Source organism: Saccostrea cucullata, unplaced genomic scaffold (assembly GCF_032062105.1).
Source record: "Saccostrea cucullata isolate Sc308-1 unplaced genomic scaffold, CSIRO_AGI_Scuc_v1 ctg3205, whole genome shotgun sequence".
Classification (NCBI taxonomy): domain Eukaryota; kingdom Metazoa; phylum Mollusca; class Bivalvia; order Ostreida; family Ostreidae; genus Saccostrea; species Saccostrea cuccullata.
The window spans coordinates 25,332-41,381 of NW_026938243.1; the positions used below are offsets into that span (position 1 = coordinate 25,332).

General features: G+C 32.0%; 2 long non-coding RNA genes across 3 annotated transcripts; both read left to right on the forward strand.

The window, feature by feature from the left end:
• The first annotated feature begins 442 nt into the window (after nucleotides 1–442).
• On the forward strand, nucleotides 443–7,046 carry LOC134249757 (uncharacterized). 2 transcript variants are annotated; one of them, XR_009988349.1, is made up of 2 exons: nucleotides 443–2,044; nucleotides 5,276–7,046. It is a non-coding gene; the product is annotated as an uncharacterized LOC134249757 (long non-coding RNA). The 2 variants fall into 2 exon arrangements; XR_009988350.1 differs by having other exon boundaries at nucleotides 5,279–7,046.
• LOC134249758 (uncharacterized) lies at nucleotides 3,636–4,978 on the forward strand. The gene is made up of 2 exons (XR_009988351.1): nucleotides 3,636–4,379; nucleotides 4,810–4,978. It is a non-coding gene; the product is annotated as an uncharacterized LOC134249758 (long non-coding RNA).
• Nucleotides 7,047–16,050: the final 9,004 nt, after the last annotated feature.

A 16,050-nucleotide genomic window follows, 5' to 3' on the forward strand; every position in this document is an offset into this window, starting at 1 on the left:
AAAAGCAAGAGTCATTGATATCAAAAAGCATGGACTTGATTTAATGGTGGAGAATGGTTGTGTATAACGTTGAAAAGTCATAAGTTTTCAAGCTCTTGATTTTGGTTAATTTTTTTTATGTCAACTTAAGAGTACTTACCTGTGCAATGAGCATCCGTTTTGACAAAATAATTTTGCAAATGACCAATTACGAGGTAAGTTAATTTACGAGTTCCATTTTTTATTTTTATTTTTATTGAAGAAGCATTTGAATTGGGGAATTTTTCACATTTTGATATAATTTTCAATTGAAACAAAATAAAAGGACATCGATTTTGAAAGAAGTGTAGTATAATTGATAAGTAAAGAAATGATAAAAATGACGGAAAGCTGCCTCCCCCCCCCCCCCAAAAAAAAAACAAATATTTAGAGAAGTACAACTATGTCATTTTCAAACAATATTATCACAGATAATTCAATTTATGCCTCTATGAGAAATATATTATATTTTTCACCTTAGGATTATTCCGCATATCCCTGCGCAGTCTGCAGGATATGTGCCTTTATCGCAGCGCAGTTATCATATAACCTTTCATTGCGAAAGCGCAAGCGTGTCCTTTCACGCAGAGTAAACAATCAAAATCTTTCATTTTGTTGCGCCATTTTTGTTAGCCTGGTAGTGCCTTGAAAAAAAAAAATGTTTGTGGAAAAGCCTTTAAGGGGACCTGCGTACATGGGGCCTCAATTATTGGTCAGCTTCTTAGCGGAGAATCATCGGTGCCTGTAATTTATGCAGTGGAAATTATCCCCATAGCGTGGAACCTGTTACGGTGGAGGCACAGATGGGTTTTGGCAGGGGTCGCTGTTTACCTCGACGACCCCCTATGGAAAATTGTGAAACAAGGGGACCCTTTTGCCCATGCATTTGAGAAGTTCTAGGAATGCAGTGATCGTGATTTCCTGTCAATTAAGGGCAGTATTGTTTTTGGTCATTATAACAAAACAAATAATGTTTTAACACTGTTTAACGTTGCATATTTGGAGCAGCTTTAGAATCATTGTTTATTTATACTCCATTTTGGTTAAGCTGCATGCCTTTATAAAATACAGGCTAACTGGCGGTGCAACAGCTAGGGCAGATCATTTTCATAACTTATATTTATTTACCATATGTTACTGTACCTGTTACCACTTCATGGGTTCTCCTTGTGATTTTTTCTTTCTGATGTACAGTAAATTCATATAATGGAAATAATAGCATTCATGTCAAAGTTATTTACGAAATAGTTATTTAACTTGTATCATTGCCCCGATTATGATACCTCCTTTTCATCGAGAGAATTGTTAGCTGTCTCAGCGAATGAAATCTCACCATTGCCTATCATGTGTACCTAATCTATTTACAGTCATTGTTATGCAGCTGCATCAAAATTGTGAATTTTATATGACTGTTTGATTCTACAATTTTATTTATCCTGTTTACACTGGAGTTAATAACCTGCCTGATCATGGAACCTGTTTACACATAATTTATGGCCGTGGTGCCCCTGGTGGTTGATAGAATCATTGTTTACACATGGAAATATTGGATTGTTTACAAACACATGCATGTGTTAAATCAAGTATTAAACTTTCTTCAGTGCACATGCACATGTTAAATCATTCCAGCAGATCAAACTTTCTTCTATAGTATATTCATAAGAATTACTAAATTAAGACATTTCTGTGTGTGCCATTTATAATAGCTCTATCATTGGAACATTGTTTTTCTTTTCTACTAATGGGAAATATATTTCATGTCATTGGGATTTGAAATCATTTCAATCTTCTGCATGATGCAGTGTGCAAATTTTAGATAAAATAAACCGAGAGCAATTGATTATCTGCACAAAATGTGTCAAAAGGGTTATCGGTAAATTAACCTGTCCGCTGATCTACACATATTTGCTTTTTATGAATCTGTGAGGTCAATTAGGTCACCACGGGATGTCAGCTGGAGTATCATGGATTATACTCCTGGCTCCGGATTGAGTCCATCTTCAGTAAACTCCATTTACTGTCCAGAGTATGTGGAATGTTATTTTGCTTGTGCATTTTATCATCTTTTCAAGGAAATAAGATCCAGTACACCATTTTATGTTCTAGAATATATATACATATATTCTTTGTTATATGCTCAGCTGAGGGCTATATGAAGAGTTGTGTACTGTTTCTTACAATATCTTGCATATCGAGGGAACAATTTACAGAATGTTTAACACAATTTCTCTAATGATGCGAAGATATCAATGCAGTTGATAACCATTTTTTGCAGCATTAAAACACACACACAAAAAAAAAAAAAAAGGGAACATTTGGTAATTGCCATATATCTGAACTTCTGAAGACATATTAAGTGTTTAACTAGCTGCCTTACATATCATTCTTAAAGGGCATTATCCCTGTAAGGAAGTCTCAGCAATGTTTAGTATATTTTAATTTAATGTTCAGCAAAATTCTTATTAGTGGGTTTTGAGACAAAAATGGTTCAAAAAAAAAAAAAAAAAAAAAAAAAAAAAAAAAAAAAAAAATTGCAATAAATGTCAATTACATTTTCAATATATCGTTTCACTCGTACAATGAGCAGTAGAAATTTTAGTAATGCTTTTTATATTTCAATTGAAATAATCAAACAGTACTATTTTCAACAGTATCATAGTATCAAAAAAAATAATAATAAAAATTAAAAAAAAAATAATAAATAAAATAAAAACAAAAAAAAAAAAAAAAAAAAAAAAAAAAAAAAAAGGAAAAAAAAATTAATTAAAATAAAAATTTAAAAAATATATATATATACATAATATGCATTTTAATAGTTAAATAAGTATACAGTAGAAAATTCAGAAAAATGTTTATAAACATTAAGATACTTGTGAAAACATTCAATATATTGTTCCTATATTTGTGAGAACATTCAGTATAACATCGATTAGTTTGGTTTGTTTTTTGTGAAAGTTTAAAATTTGGATTTATTGATTGTGTGTTGTTTAACGTCCCTCTCGGGAGTTTTTCGCTCATATGGAGGTGACACCACTTGCCAGTGGAGGGCTAAAAAATTTTGTCCTATGCTCGGCACTCAGGGCCTTTGAGCAGTGAGGGATCTTTTTCGTGCCAGCACCTACTGCGACACGGGACCTCAGTTTATGCGGTTTCATCCGAAGGACTGGTCCCAACGTCAGGCAGTGGGATTCGAACCCACGACGTGAGGATTGACTCCTTACTTCGCGTCTCTAGAGCAGACGCTCTAACCACTGCGCCACGCGGGCGACTTTAAAGTTTTGAGGGAAACATTCAGTTTAATGATTAAAAGTTTACCTGGGAAGATTAAGTTTAATTCTATTTAAAAATTTTGGGAAACATTCCGTTCAATGTTTCATTGTCTTTGTGCAAACATTCAATATAGGATTTCAAAGTTTCTGAAGAAACATACAGTGTGTTTCATTGTCTTTGTGAAACATTCATTATAGTTTTCATTTCAAAGTATTTGTCTCAAACATTCAGTATAATGTTTTAAAGTTTGTGTCGATACATTTAATATGTTATTTCAAGTTTTTGTGGAAGCATTTAGGATAATGTTTCAAAGTTTATGTCGAAACATTCAGTATAATGTTTTCAAAGTTAATGTCTGGGTATTCAGTATAAAGTTTCAAGTTTGTTTTAGAAACATTCAATATAATGTTTCAAAGTTTTTAATGGTAATATTCAGTATCATCCTTCATAGTCATGTATTAGTGTTTGTGGAAATATTCAGTACAATATTTCAATATTTTATGTTGAACAATAAGTATAATGTTTGAATTTTGATTTGGAAACATTTAGTATTATGTTCCAAGGTTTGATGGAAACAAGTATGGTGTTTCAAATTATTTGTGGAAACATTCAGTAAAATGTTTCAAAGTTTTGTGGAAGATGCAGTATAATGTTTAAGAGTTTTGTGGAAACATTCAGTATAATGTTTCAAAGTTTTGTGGAAATATTTATTATAATGTTTCAAAGTTTTGTGGAAACATTCAGTATAATGTTCCTAGTCTTAGTGGAAACATTCAGTATAATGTTTTAAAGTTTTGTGGAAGCATTCAGTATAATGTTTCAAAGTTTTGTGGAAGCATTCAGTATAATGTTTTAAAGTTTTTGTGGAAACATTTAGTGTAATGTTTCAAAGTTTTGGTGGAAGCATTCAGTATAATGTTTCTTATCTTAGTGGAAACATTCAGTACAATGTTTCAAAGTTTTGTGGAAACATTCAGTATAATGTTTCAAAGTTTTGTGGAAACATTCAGTATAATGTTTCAAAGTTTTGTGGAAACATTCAGTATAATGTTTCAAATTTGTTTTGGAAACATTCAGTATAATGTTTCAAAGTTTTGTGGAAGCATTCAGTATAATGTTTCTAGTTTTTGTGGAAGCATTCGGTATACATGTTATGTTTCAAAGTTTGGTGGAAGCATTCAGTTTAATGTTTTTAAGTCTATGTCAAAATATTCGGTAAAATGTTCAAAGTGGTTTGGAAACATTTAGCATAGTGTTTCAAATTTGTTATGGAAACATTCAGTATAATGTTTCAAATGTTTTGTGGAAACATTCAGTATGATGTTTCATTGTCATGTATTAGTGATTATGGAAACATTCAGTATAATGTTTCAAAGTCATGTATTAGTGATTGTGAAAACATTCAGTATAATGTTTCAAAGTTTATGTCATAACATTTGGTATAATGTTTTAAGTTTGTTTTGGAAACATTTAGTATATTTCAAAGGTTTTATGGAAACATTCAGTATAATATTTCAAAAGTTCTTTTGGAAACATTCAGTATAATGTTTCAAGTTTTTTGTGGGAAAAGTTCAGTATAATGTTTCATAGTGTTTGTGGAAACCTTCAGTATAATGTTTTCAAGTTTTTGAAAAAACATTCTGTCTATACTATTTTATACCTTTGTGGAAACATTCTGAACAATGGTTTACTTTTTAAAAAAAAAAAAAAAAAAAAAAAAAAAAAAAAAAAATTCATCTATTCAGTAGAAACATTCTGTTTCATATTTTGATTTGAGAGGAAAGAACTTTCAGTATTATGAGAAACTTAAAATAGATATTTAATAATTTGTTTCATGCAGTACATGTAGCATGTCATCAAGTCTGTTCTGAGAGTCTCAATATAAAATTGTTTCTCATTTTACTTGGGTTCCAGTATATATATATTCCTAGGCTTTAGTAGTGCATTAACTCATACACTATTTACCATGGTATTCTGTTACTTGTAGCAGTACATCGATGCTCAGGGCCAAACTGAACTATAAAGCGATCAACACCTAACTTCATGCAGTACCATCTAAGGCACAACATGGAGAGGCAATGGAGTCTACAAATTTCATATGGCGGAAATTGTGCATTATTGGAATGGTAACTGCAAAATTGTTGAAACAGTGCTCTCAAATCAAACCTCTAATGCTGACATATGATCAAGAGATCAACAAGATCATTCAAGAATTAAGGTGCTCTGGACATGATGTCAGCTGTCTTCATAGTAAACTATTGGAAAAATGATGCTACCAAAGTTTGAAATCCAAACCACCAGGAAGGACAAGCTACACTGCAATATGCTCAAGCCCCTCCTATGGATTCTATGTGGATATCTGTGTTGAATGGCAAATATCATTTATCTGACAGGTAATTCCAAGGAACATCATATAGAGTAGTCAGCATCTGTCTTTAATCTACTGTATAAATTAAGATGAGGCAATGCATTAGCTTCTTATGTAACATTAATTTTTGTATCATTAATGTTGTAAATCTGGTCATGAGGCCAGCAAATGGTTTATCATATATTGCAAAATGTACATCCTCTATTGTCATCAACTCTGTATAATTCAGCTCAATTTTTATGATGTCAACACTTAGTTGCTTTTGTAAAATGTATTTTAGTTACTGAGCTTAGTTTTGATGTACTTGTAATGTCTCCATAATCTGCTTACTAATGTCAATGAGCTCAGCATTGAAACCGGCCTGCATAGTCTTTGAGCTACATGTAAGATGATGGCTACTCATTAAAAATGTATGCTTAAATCTGCCAGCATAGACTTGAATTACTGTAAGTTTCATAGTTCAGCGGATAGCTGCTCATGTAAATTGTATGTTAAAATCGGCTTGCATAGTCTTGAGCTAAGATAGTATTACATAGTTCAGCGGATAGCTGCCCATGTATATTGTATGTTAAAATCTGCTTGCATAGTCTTGAGTTCAGATACATAGTTCAGTGGATAGCTGCTCACATAAATTGTATGTAAAAATCTGCTTGCATAGTCTTGAGTTAGATACATGAGTTCAACGGATAGCTGTTCATGAAAATTGTATGATGAAATCTGGCTTGCATAGTCTTGAATTAAGATACATGAGTTCAGCGAATTGGTGCTCATGTTAACTGTGTATAAAAATCTGCATGCATAGTCTTCGGTTAAGATACACGAGTGCAGCGGATAGCTGCTCATGTAAATTGTATGTTAAAAATTCTGCCTACATTGTCTTGAGATTAAGACCTTCATAATTGGCTTCCCTTGATCCACAATTAAACAGCTTACAGGTGAATGTTAATGTCTTTGTTGCATCAGAATTTGTTATTTGTCAAGAACACCTAGTCTTAAAAGTATGTGATATCATATGAACTTCAACTTTAATGTTGTTTTATAAAATGCTGTAATTTCTGTATTTTACTGATTTTATGAAATATTTTCTTTGATTTTTCTCCTTGTTTGGCGTCAACCCCTCACTGCGTGACACTACGTGAGGGCTTGTGGCGCAATTGTTTGGACGCCTCCAAGGATTTACTCATTTATGTTATATTTTATGCATATTTACATGTACTCTGATATGTTCACTGCATGTAAATTTCTAGTCAGTCTCAGGGGGATCACACTTGTACCTTTCACCTATGTACATGTAACCTGTATTGTTTAATATTAGGTGATCCCCCTTAATGATTTGTTTTACATTTTACTTTATGTCATTGAATTAAATGACATAATCGACAAAACTGCATATCTGTGTTTGGTTGTTTTTCACTGCACTATCAGGCTGATATTTCTTATAGGAGGCATAAAAAACAAAATGTGAATGTAGATACTTGGTAAGGGTTTGTTTTTGTGGAGGTAAGTTTGCATTTTAGTCCCTTGCAAGCAATCGTAAGTACTCGGTAATTTCTGTGAACATAAGTTATTTCTCCCATGCTTATATTCACGCTGTAGAAAAAAAGATGAAATGATGTCGTTGAATATATTCTCTGTAAATGCACAACTTACTTTATTATTTCAATATTTGCCAACATATACGTATATAAAAAAATATCGTTTTTCCCACAACAGCCTTATATCTTTTTTATAATGTATCTGATCATATAGATGCAATTTTTTTTTTTGGGGGGGTGACATTGAAAAACTTAAATACTGACCATGTAGAAAAAAATAATTTCTAACGAATACAAAAAAATTATTTAGTAATAATAACATTCCAAATATCAATAACGTTATGTGATGTTATTCAACGCTTTAAAACGTAATCTTTTTATAATTGCATTGCTTTTATTTTGAGTTTTAATAAGACTTTAGAAGGTATACAATAAAAAAAAATGGTATCAAAATATTCTTCAGAATCTGTTTTTTTTTCAGAATCGTTGAAAAAACGATTTTCCGACGCAACTCATATTTTAGAAAATATTTCCTTGGGTTTCTTAACGAGTTTTACAGCAGCTTTCATAGAGCGTTTAATTTCGCTCTTGATTACTCATTCTCAACGATTCATTTGACCCCCTCCCCCCGCTTGAAAAGTTGGAGGGTATAATGTACTCGGTATTTCCGTCCGTACGTTCGTCTATCTGTACGTCCGTATGTCCGTCTGCTACGCTTTAGAGTACCCATCTCTTATTTGCAAGTCTTCTTATACCACTGGGTGTTATTAAAAAGAACTTTCACAGAATCTTTATCAAATATTGCCACTGTGCACCTCCATTTTTACCTTTTCATCCGCCACATTTTTTGGTTTCCCGGCTACGTAAATTAAGGACTTTGTCTTCAGTTATAACCATTTGGGAGGCGGAGGTATTATTTAGTGAGCACATTGGTCACAGTACCTCGAGTTAATGCAGTGTCTCGAATAGCCCTTGTTTTTCAGCTTCTCACAATTAAAATATGTGATGAAAAGTTGTCTCATGAACTGTAATCAATTCACTAAAGATTCATTCATGACAGAAAGTCAAGCTTCATGTCATATGATTTCTGTGTTGTATATCATAGAGCTCAGGTCACTATTCATTGAACAAACTTTGTATTACAATGCACTTTTAAAAGTTACACACTTTATAAAAATTGGGAAGAAGGATAAGGAAATAACGAACATTATTCAATCTCAACGTCCATTTAACAATATACAAAAAAAGAGCAGAGCAAACACGGACCTCCGAAACATCAGAGGTGGGACAAATGGTCAGACATTGAACAAAAAGTGCACGAATTGATCAATATTTTAGCAAATGCCTTTATTATGTTCATATTTGCAGACAAGTTTAGGGAGGTTACTAAACCCCTTTACCCCCTCCAATCCTTCCGCCTTTGTTCCGTAGCTATTGTAGGTATGATGATATAATATATAATGAGCATTTTGGATGAACTGAAATTCATTGCTATAAGGACTTCCTTACATTTTAGTGTAGAAGTTTTAAGAAGTTTTTTTTTTCAAAAAAAAACCGTTAGGACAACTTTAACTAAAAATGCCAGAAACTGGGGTCTGAGTAAAATAATTATTCTGCAGAATATCAACTATCATTTTCCTTACCTTAACTAAGACGATACTTTAAAGAAAATTAAATTTTGTAAAAAAAAAAAGGAAAAAATCCATCAGATTTATCAAAAGGAGAAAATTTTATAAAGGATATTATGTAATTTTGCTTTATTGAATATATACAAAGAATCGTTCAGGGAAATCAAAGACAAGCTATTCTACTAACATTAGATCGAAAACGAAAGAAACAGTATGGAAAAGTCTGAAGCCCTTAAATGAAGTGTCAACAAGAAATGTGTGTCTTGTAAAGTTTACAATGTACATCATGCATTTTTTATTAGAAATATAGTATATGAATACTTCGATACAAAATCTGATACTAGGTTCTTGTTTTTGCGGCACTACACAGAAAGAAGGTAGTCCCGTGTTTAGGTGCACAAGGTTACGACACAATCAATAGTGGCACCATCTTCGATGCCAATTTCTTTTAGAGAAGCGTTGGACTTTTCCTCAGCGTAATGATACCCGTAATCGTTGATCCTGAATTCCATATCATTGATCTCCCATTTCGACGCATCACTCCATTTCTCAAATACAGTTTTCAAAGTGTCAGTCTGTAATTAAGACAAATCACATTCAATATCATTCATCTAGACTTGTTATAAGAAATAAGTGAATCCGTGCAAAATGGTATCTGATTACCACTTACGTTAATATTTCAGCGAAAAACTTTCATAGCCGTCCTGTGGAAAGTTTGATATGTGTTTATATCACCATGAGTTTTGAATGTCTTTAAAAAATGTTTTTAATCTACACGTTACACGATCTTACATGATTGCTAATGTGAACGCACGATTCTTCACTCAAAATAGTAATATTAAGGAATCGATGTTTTCAAAACGAAATACGTATGGCTTCATACTGATTATAGATTTCAAAGAATTATCAATATTATTTCAAAGACTTTTGGGAAAAAAACGAAATTGCTATTTTTGTAACTGAATACATGTAAGACTTATTTATCATTTTGGATTAAAAATTATTATCATTTCAATAGGAAATTCTTCGACCTTAGAAACGGATTTTTTCTCTCTATCAGAAGATGTACCGTAAAATTTGATTGAATTGGATATCATAAGATGCAGAAAATGGAAACTATTTAAAAAGTATGGCAGCATGGCATGATTTGAATTATGTGTTACATTTGTATATCCCTATGCTTTCATTGATTCAATGTTTGTGATTCAAAATAAACTCGCCAATTATTCCAAATTGAAACAATTTTTTTTAATGAAAGCAACAGAAATGAACACTGATAAACAAAACCCTGAAAATCATATCGAGTGCAAGTATAATTAATCGCCGACTACATGTTCATGTAAGCATTGAGAATTTTTTTTTTGATTATTATTTTTGTAAAACAATTTATTTTTGATAAATTGATTTTTTTAATACCACTATAAGCCGTAATCAAGAATGACAATCAGAGAAAAAATCTGTTAAACATCTATATCCAGCTTATTACAATAGTATAGGTCGCATTATTTGACAGCAAGCGGTAAATCTAGTCTTCCCGACGCCCGACTCTCGATGGTTGCAGTTTTTTTTTATTTTAATCGATTTCTTTTTTACCGCAGCACAGAATTTATTCAAATTTTCACGATTAAAACTGCAAACGATTGAGTCTGATACACGCACGATCTCGCACGTTAAACGAACAATCACACACGATACACGAAAAATTCTACACGATTGGTTTGTCAACAATAACGGTGCAGCCACTGTATTTCATTTCATTATCTTCTATATATATTCAATTTATATTCCGTTGTTGTGAAGATCGTGGGAAATATATTATATAAAATATTTTCTATAATATGAATATTTACCAGAAATTGTGATATTTAAACATTATCAATCTATAGAACTAACATTTTTGAGCAAAGTACCCACCTCTGAAACAGCAATTGTATCTGTTCTTCTGTCGGTTGTAGAATGAATAGAGATCTTCATTATTGCAGACTTGACTTTTTCTGCCCTTTTGGTTCAAACACAATTGGATTCTTCGGAGCGGAATTATTTGCTATAAACAATTGTCGCAGTATATATAGGACAGATTTATTATGCAGTGACGTCAATATTTAGGACCCTAAAAACAGGTTATGTAAATTAAGATGATCATATTCAAACGCAGTTTGCGAATGGAATGCACATTATCAAGGGTATATCAGCATAATTTTCTTTATTCAAATATGATTGCAAAACGTGTTTTAACATTCTAAGCTCACCAGAGCAGGAAGCTCAAGTAAGCTTTTCTGATCAAAACCTGTCCGTTGTCTGTCATTGTTGTCGTCATCGTTGTCGTCGTTTGTAAACTTTTCACATTTTCATCTTATCTAGAACCACCTGGCTAATTTTAACAAATTTTACCACACATTCTCATTTGGTGAAATCTTGAAAAATCGCAGTAGATATAAGACAGATTTATTATGCAGTGACGTCATTTGAATATCAATATTTTAGGACTCTAAAAACAGGTTACTCAGTATGTCAATTAAGATTGTTTGCGAATGGAATGCGCATTATTAAAAGAAGGTTTATAAAAAATCCTAAGTTTTTATCCTCTCATTAGAAATATATTGAATTTAAATTGACATTTTCAGCTTCAGCAAGGTCTATCAATAAGATAAAGGAAAGTTACTGAAACTTTAAAAAATTATCTTGAAAACGATCCATTCAGTACGAGGGTTGTACCAAAATTTTGTAGTCAAGCGTTTTGTAGGAACCCAATGTCATGTATTTATGAAACACCACACATATATCAAATTATCATTAACTTATAAACTTATGGACAAATATGGAGTAATTATTTACATTAACCCAATCTTAATGACACATTTCATTGTTTAGGTTGGTAAGGCGGCGCAATACCCTATAGTTGCTATTTGAAATTAGTATTATATATTTAAAATCCGACGGAAAACTATTTACTACTCTGTATTTTTTCGAAGGAAAGAAAAATTCTTAATTCTGTTTCATGAACTTTATTTCCTCAAATTTTAGCCATTATGCTTTAACAAATATGAATTTTATAACGTTTAATAATATACACCAGGTTGAAATCTGACTTTTGAAAAATGGCGGCTGCATTCGCACAAGCGCACTGGACTATGATCAAGTGTTTTTATCCTTAAATCACTCCTTCAGAAATGTACCAGTTATTTGTTTCTTAGACAAGGAAATGCAATTTTGTTTTAGTATTTAAAATGAATACCATGGTTTCTCTATGTATGTGAATAACGGAAACTTTGAAAAGGCTGGCCTAAAAGTTGGGCAAGAGTGCCACTGTGTAATTCCATTACAGATGACAGACGAAAAGCCCCGTAGAAATAAAGGTATTCAAATTATTATTATTTTATTAAGGTATATCAAATCTCGTTTAGTACGAACATGGATATTGCAAATTGACGGATATAGCGAATCTTCGATCTACAGCTATACAAATCTGATCAATTTCTAATATGGATATAAAGCACAAATTACGGATATAGCGAAGTTATTTAGTTATTTATATAGGTCCCAGTGACTTCGTTGTATCCGAGTTTTACCATATACTAAAATATCTTAAAAATAATCTGGAGAACAAATCCAAGATTATCATTTTTATAGGAAACTGATTGAAGCATCCTCAGGAGTTTTAGATTTAGGATTGTTCAAATTAAGAGTCTCAGAGTAAGGCCGTGACGACACTGGGTGAACAAATGTTTAAATAAGAAATAGGAAAAACCTTTAAAAATCTTTTTCTACAGAACCACCGGGTCAGGAAATACAAAACTCATGTGAAAGCATCCTCAGGTAGAGTAGATTTGAATATCCCTATTCCTTTTGCTTGTCCGATATGCACATATTCAAAAAAACGTTCCCTTTACATGTCCGAAGACAGAGTTAGAATTTATGAATCCTGTTTATATTGGACTGGCATAAGTTATAAACAAAGACAAATTAATGATATTTTGTGTGAATCTACAAGAAAAGAATGTCCACTCACTGAATTTTGCTGAAGGATTGAGCGTAGTTTCTCCATTTTAGTATTAATCGCGATAAAGAGTAGAAAAAAAAATTCTTATGTTGGTAAGTTGAATATAATTTTCGTAAATTATATTCTAAAAAAGTAAAAATTAAACTTTATCTTTGAAACAAAACTTTGCATAATATTTTTGTTTTGCACTTGTTTCGAAGCGTTTTATGTGTAAAAAATGGAAATATCATAAATCTCTGTCACATGATCAACACAATCATTTGACATCACAAAAAATGCTTTAAGATAAAACCTTATTTTCAATATTAACTCAAGTTGACTCCAATTTCAAACAAGGATTACATATTGAAATTGATATCTAGCTCAAAATCAAATGTATATTTTCAAAGCCTTCTAAGCCTCTTGACGACAGCCTTATCGTAACTGCGTTGTTCAAATAATGACCCCCGGGAATAGGATGGGGACACAATGCTTCTTCAAGTTTTACTTAGGAGTATATAACATAAGTCTTTAAAAAGTTTCTTCTCCAGAACCACTGGACCAGGAAAAATGAAACTTATTGTAAAGGAATCCTACGGTCGTGTATATTCATGTTTGTTCAAATCATAATCCCAAAAATCTGGTTGGCTAAAATGACTGATCAAAGTTTTACAAAGGAATACGTAGGAAATAATATACTCAAAATCTTCTCTTTAAGAACAACAAAGCAGTGATTGGTGAAAATAATATGGAAGAAGGATATGGAAATAACGAACAGTATTCAATCTCAACGTCCATTAAACAAATCTACAAAATAAGAGCAGAGCAAACACGGACCCCCGAAACATCAGAGGTGGGATCAGGTGCCATGGAGGAGTAAGCATCCCCTGCTGACCGGTCACACCCCCCATGTGCTCGTTGTCAAAATCAGGATATAACGGAAAAAAATCCGTGGTCAATTCAGTGTATAGATAATGGACTAACAATTGGTATGAAAAACGTCAGTCAGCATTTCATTCAATGATAAATTGTATTTGCTGACAAGGTCTTTGTATCGACGATAGAATTTACGAAATGATGACTTCAAACGAGACAATTGATATTCTTGTTTCATCAACTTGCTTGTCAATAATTTACCTCGTTTAAGAAATTGTTCATACGTAGAGCATGCTCTTGCATATCGAATCAACTGAGATATAAATACTCTGTATGCAGGTGATGAAGGTATATTGCTGCATAAGTAAGGGAAGTTGACGATAGAAAAGTGAAAGTCATCACGTTTATCATATAGCTTGGTTGTTAGATTACCATTAGTGTCTTTTTCAAGTAAAATATCCAAGAATGAAGCAGAAGTGTCGGACTCTCTGGAAACATCCTTAGTTAGAGTATATTAAATTTTATTCATATCATGACTTATTTTTATAAATTTGTACGCAGTTAAGGTGCACAGTAGAAATATGGACACTATTTTGTAATCAAAAATGTACTCATAATCGGGATAGCATTTATCTTTAGTTCAATATTTAAATAATTGTCATTATAGTTCATAACATTATATTGAGGATGATTAGATTTTAAATAAAGATTTGTCACGGCCTGCGACAGTCACTTGATTTTTGCACTTTTACTCGCAGTATTGATGTTGCCTATCAACTGCACTAGTGCTAGGGCAAGTTAAAATTTCAAGTTTAATGTATAAATATTTTCAACATGCATTGTAGTTTTTGGATAGTGCTACGATCCTATATAAATTATGGTCTGCGGCATGAAATATTGATTTAATTAAAGTATCACTAAGATTTCATCAGGATCCAGCACGTTTCATATATCTTAATTAATATTTCTAAAGTTGCATTTGAATAGCTTACGATGATCCACTGAGTGTATTCCCTTGCAAAAGATCGATTTATTAAGACCCCATGTAACCCTCATATGTGTTTACATTGTACATTAAAATATACCACAGTGTAAATTGAATATGCAATACACAGAAAATATATTAATAATATCGTGAAGAAGACATTGAATCCAAGTTAATTGCCTATAGAATTCTATAAATATTATTTGATATAGTTATAGAATATATTTTTCGCTGTGAAAATAGTAAATGATCTGACTCTCACTGCACACAATCTACATCATTTTTCAAAATGACGTCAAATTGACAAGTGGATTGCGATCAGTGACTTGTTAATAACTTGTTATGTGGGATTTCACTCACGACAAAACAGCATGCTGTAGTAAGATTTGATGTAACTTGATGATTTCTTACAGGTTAAATTAGCAAATCACCTCGTTTTGTGGTATTTTAAATAATTATTTTACGACGTATATTTTGCATGATGTCATAGTTAAGTTTTGTATTTACTAAGAAGTCAGCATTTGACTCAATGATAAATTGTATTTGCTGACAAGGTCATTGTATCGACGATAGAATTTACGAAATGATGACTTTAAACGAGACTTTTGATATTCTTGTTTCATCAATATGCTTGTCAATAATTTACCTCGTTTAAAAAATTGCTCATACATAGAGCATGCTCTTGCGTATCGAATCCACTGAGATATATATACTTCGTATGCAGGTGATGAAGTTATATATCTGCAAAAGTAAGGGAAGTTGACGATAGAAAAGTGAAAGTCATCACGTATATCATATAGTTTGGTTGTTAGATTACCATTGGTGTCTTTTCAAGTAAAATATCCAAGTAAGAAGCAGAAGTGTCGGACTCTGTGGTATCTTTTATCTCAAAATTACCAGGATATATCGTATCGATATCATTATTAATTGACAATATGTCGTCGATATATCTAAATGTCGAGTTGAAGGCCAAAGCAAGTTTTTTTCTTCTTTTCACGCACAAGATTTTGCATAAATTCTGCTTCGTAGGAATATAAAAATAAGTCTGCAAGCAACGGAGCGAAATTTGTACAAATAAGAATTCTAATAGATTGTTGGAATACCCGGTCTCCAAAAACCACATAGATATTGTCAATAAGAAAGTCAAGCATCTCCTTGATGTCAACTTCAGAGTACTTACGAGGGTCATTCAAAAATTACGCAGACTTGTTGCACAGAAAAAAATATTTGACGACATAATCGGGCAAAATGTCACACATATTATAAAAGAATATTTACTTATATGGCCCTGAAAATTTCATATCAAAATGTTGTTAATTGGTATCAATTTTGGGTGTTTTTACAGGACATATCATTAAGTCACGGAGCAGCAAAATATTTGACTTTATAGT